Genomic DNA, 4,741 nt, shown 5'->3' on the forward strand with positions numbered 1-4,741 from the left:
AAGAAAACAATCCAACTCTGACATAAATCATAACAATGTTTACTTAGGTCAGTCTCCCAAGGCAATAGAAAGAAAAGCAAAAATAAATAAATGGGATGTACTTAAACCTATAAGCTTTTACACATCAGAGTCTCATTTCCTAAATGAGATGAAAAGATAGCCTACATATTAGGAAAAAATATTTGCAAACGATGTGGCCAACAAGGGCTTAATTTCCAGAATATACAAACAGCTCAGACAACTCAGTAACAAAAAATAAAAAAAACTCAATCAAAAAATGGGCAGAAGACCTAAATAGTCTTCTAGTATAGAAAGTTAAAAGTGAAAGTGAAGTCGCTCAGTCGTGTCCGACTCTTTGAGACCCCATGAACACCAGGCTCCTCCATCCATGGGATTTTCTAAGCAAGAATACTGGAGTGGGTTGCCATTTCCTTCTCCATCTACTATATAGAATAATAATAATTTCTCCAAAGAAAACATACATATTCTAAGAGGCATGTGCAAAGATGCTCAACATCATTAATTATTAGAAAAAAGCAAATCAAAACTGCAACAAGGTACCACCAAATACCAGTCAGAATGGCCATCATTACAGTCTACAGGTAACAAATACTGGAGAGAGTGTGGAGAAAAAAGAACTCTTCTGTACTGTTGGTGTAAATATAAATTGGTGTAGCCACTATGGAGATCTTAAAAAACTAAAAATAGAGTTGCCATATGATTCAGCAATCCCACTTCTGGGCATGTAACCAGAAAATGTAAAAACTCTAATTCAAAAAGAAACATGCACCCCAATGTGCACAACAACACTATTTATAATAGCCAAGCCACGGAAACAAATGTCCATTGACAGACGAATGAATAAAGATGAGGTGGTACCTATGTACAATGGAATACTACTCAGCCATAAAATGAATGAAATAATGCCATTTGCTACGACATGAATGGACCTAGAATTTATTGTAGCAAATGAACTAAGACAGAGAAAGATATCGTATGTTACCTTTGTGCTTAGTCGCTCAGCTGTGTCCAACTCTTTGCGATCCGATGGACTGTAGCCTGCCAGGCTCCTCTGTCCATGGGATTCTCCAGGCAGTGGGTTGCCATTTGCTTCTCCAGATGATTCCATTATGTGGAATCTAAAGTATGACACAAGTGATCTTACTTATGAAACAGAAAGAGACTCACAGACGTAGAAAACAAATGGATTGTTACCGAAGGGGAGAGAGGGTAGAGGAAGAATAAATTAGAAGTTTGGGATTAGCAAATACAAGCTGTTAATACTATATACAAAATAGGTAACAAAATCCTATCTAATAGCACAGGGAACTATGTTCAGTGTCCTGTAGTAAACCATAATTGAAAAGAATATGAAAAAGAATATGTTTATATATGTATAACTGAACCACTTTGCCATACATCAGAAACTAATACAATGTTGTAAATCAATTATATTTCAATTAAAAAAAATAAAAGAAGCTAATATTAAAACGGGTAAAAGACTTGAGTAGATACTTTACCAAGGAGAATGCAAAGATTGCAATAAGGCCCATGAAAAGATGTTCAACGTTATTAGCCATTAAGGAAATACAACTTATAACCATGACACATTTTTAGAATGGGTAAAATAAAAATTACCAAAATACAAAGTGGCAGCTAGGATGCAGAGCAACTGTAACTCTCGTACTTTGTTAGTGGGGATGTAAAATGGTATATGCCCTCTGGGAAAATTTTGAAAAAAATTTTTATTAGCATAGAGTTGATTTACAATGTCACATCGGTTTCTGCTATATAGCAAAGTGTATCAGGTAAACATAAACATATATTTATTCTTTTGGGGGGCTTCCCAGATAGCTCAGTGGTAAAGAACCCATCTTTACCAATTCAGGAGATGTGAGTTCGATCCATGGGTCTGGAAGATTCCCTGCAGAAGAAAATAGCAATCCACTTCGATAGTCTTGCCTGGGAAATCCCATGGAAAAAGAAGCCTGGTGGGCTACAGTCTGTGGGGTCCCAAATGAGTTGGATACAACTTGGCAACTCAACAACAACAAACAGCAGCACATTCTCTCTCAGATTCTTTTCCCATATAGGTCACTAAAAAGTGCTGAGAAGAGGTCCTGTGTTACACCGTAGGTCCTTATTAGTTGTCTATTTTACATATAGCGGTGTGTATTTGTCAATCCCAGTTTCCCAGTTTGTCCCCCCTTACCCCCCACAACCGTACGCTTGTTTCTACATCTGTGAGGCTATTTCTGCTTTATAAATAAGTTCATTTGTACCACATGTAAGTGATATCGTATGATACTCGTCTTTCCCTGTCTGACTGACTTTGCACACTCACCACATCCAGCAATCCTATTCTCGGGTATTTACCATACAGAGATAAACACATTTACAAAAGCAAACAAGCTTTGTACAGAAGTGTTTACATAGCGGCTCTAGTCATAATCACCAAAAATTGGAAACAAGCCAAATGTCCTTTGATTAGTGAATGGATAAACAACCCATGGTGCATCAACATAATGGAACACTACTCAACAATATCATGAAACCAACTTTGAATCATTCAACAACTTTGATAAATCTCAAAGGCATTAAGCTGAGCAGAAGGAACCAGTCTGTAAAGGTTACCTATTCAATGATTCCATTTATATGAAAGTCTCTAAAGGACAAAGTCATAGTGATGAACAACAGATTAGAGCTGGAGAGAGAGTGTGATGGCAAAGGGACAACACGAGGGTGTTTGGGGCAGGATTGAGCTGTTCTGAATCTTGATTTTGGTGATGGTTCTATGAATTTATGTACATGTTAAAACTTACAGGACAGACAGTACATACAAAAAAGTCAACTTTACTGTATGTTAACTTTAAAAATAAAACTGGAGAAAACCCAGAAGATTGCACAGACACAAAGCAGGCAGAAAATCATCATTTTACTCAGTTTTCCATTTCTACTTATCTAGGGTAGAAAACTGTTCAGGCCAAGTACTTTCAGGTTTAATATTCTACATGTGTATTCATTCCCAGTTTCCATCAAAGCATCCATGCAGCTTGAGTGACCCAGTGAAGATCTGGAACAGATAGCCGGGGGAAAGGACTGGCTGTCAGAAAGTTAATGACTTGGCCTGATGCCATGTTTAAAGGAACAAGAATGACATTCAAACCTTAATGGAAGTATTAAGGTTCAGTATAAAGTATTCAGTCCAGGAGACAAGGAGACAGGCTTTAGTTTTAATCAGCTTTTCCAGCAATAATCAGCAATATGTTCCAAGAGTTTGCTGGGTCAGCAAACGACCAACTTCAAGTTCTTAAGCCCACAAGAAGGATAAGCCATTGCTCTTCTATGATCCTCAAAACAAAGCTCTATATACAACAGTACTATGCCACCTGGCCTAAAATAAGACTACAAATTTGTTATTTTTTTTTTTAGACTGAAGCTGCCTGAGGACTTACCTGCCTTATGCACAGTTGCTCCCAATACCCAACATATAATAGATATTCACCTAGTGTTTACTGGATTGTGTTGAATAGTAGAAAGTAGCTTTAACTTGGGGCTTCCCAGGTGGCTCAGCGGTAAAAAATCCACCGGCCAACGCAGGAGCCACAGGAGACTTGGGTTTGATCCCTGGGTCAGGAACATCCCTTGGAGTAGGACATGACAACCCACTCCAGTGTTCTTGCCTGGAAAACGCCAAGGACAGAGGAGCCTGGCAGGCTACAGTCCATGGGGCTGCAGAGAGTCGGACACGACTGAGCATATGCCTCTACACAGAGCTTTAACTACCAGGATTATTTTAGAGTCTTAGTTCCAGATGAGGTTAGCAGTCATAGTAAAAATAAAATGAGAATGTCTGGTAGGAAAGAGGGCTAAATGTTTTTCAAGGTCTGAACCACAAGCAGAAAAAGGAGGCATCATCTAGAATCCTAATGACGGAAGTCAGGAGACGTGAACTTGGCCCAACCTGGGCTCTAGCTCTGCAGCACTCACAGAGCAGAAGCACAGGGAGTGCATAGGCAGGCGGGCCACACCCCTTGAGCCCTGGGGAGCAGAGCTGGTATTTTTTTGAAAATATCAAGAATGAACTGAGAACACGCTTTAGCTTGGCTTGGGTCAGTTTTCAAGTCACCTCAGGAAAAGTGAGAGCTACTTGCAGGAATCGCCACGCATTATTTCTGTCAACAGCTCAGGAACGCAGGCAGCCTCGTTCCTGGACCAGCACTCTCTCAGTCTGTCTGCGATCCTTTATTGGCTCCATTTTCCTCTCTCCACCCACCGAGTCCTCTGCTTCTGCACTGACTCCTGTTGCCACTACTAACAGGGAGATCTCTTAGAATTTTCTAGTTCTGATAGGTTACAGGATGTCACTGGGCCACGATAATGTCACAGCCTAGACAACGGACGGGCTGCCCTTGGGTGATAAACGCCTGCACACATGAGGCCACAAAAAGTCGGGGCCAGAGGTGGGGCAGTTCTCTTCACAAGTGCTAGGAGGGGATGGGACCTGACATTCAAGCACAGTGCTTCCTTGGGGTTTGGGGTTGGGGCTCATGGTATTTGGGTGACTCTCTTCTTACTGAGATGACACAACAGGTGGAGGGGTGAGTGAAGGCAGCGACTCTGCAGGCTGGAAGGACAAACTCACAGAGACTGGAGGACACAGCTCCTATTGCTGCCAGGCACTCTCAAGCCAGACACAGAGTTGGAACTTTGCTCTCTGGACCGGGAGGTGCCCTCTGCT

The sequence above is a fragment of the Bison bison genome, unplaced genomic scaffold, assembly GCF_000754665.1.
Source record: "Bison bison bison isolate TAMUID 2011002044 unplaced genomic scaffold, Bison_UMD1.0 scf7180017864535, whole genome shotgun sequence".
NCBI lineage: Eukaryota > Metazoa > Chordata > Mammalia > Artiodactyla > Bovidae > Bison > Bison bison.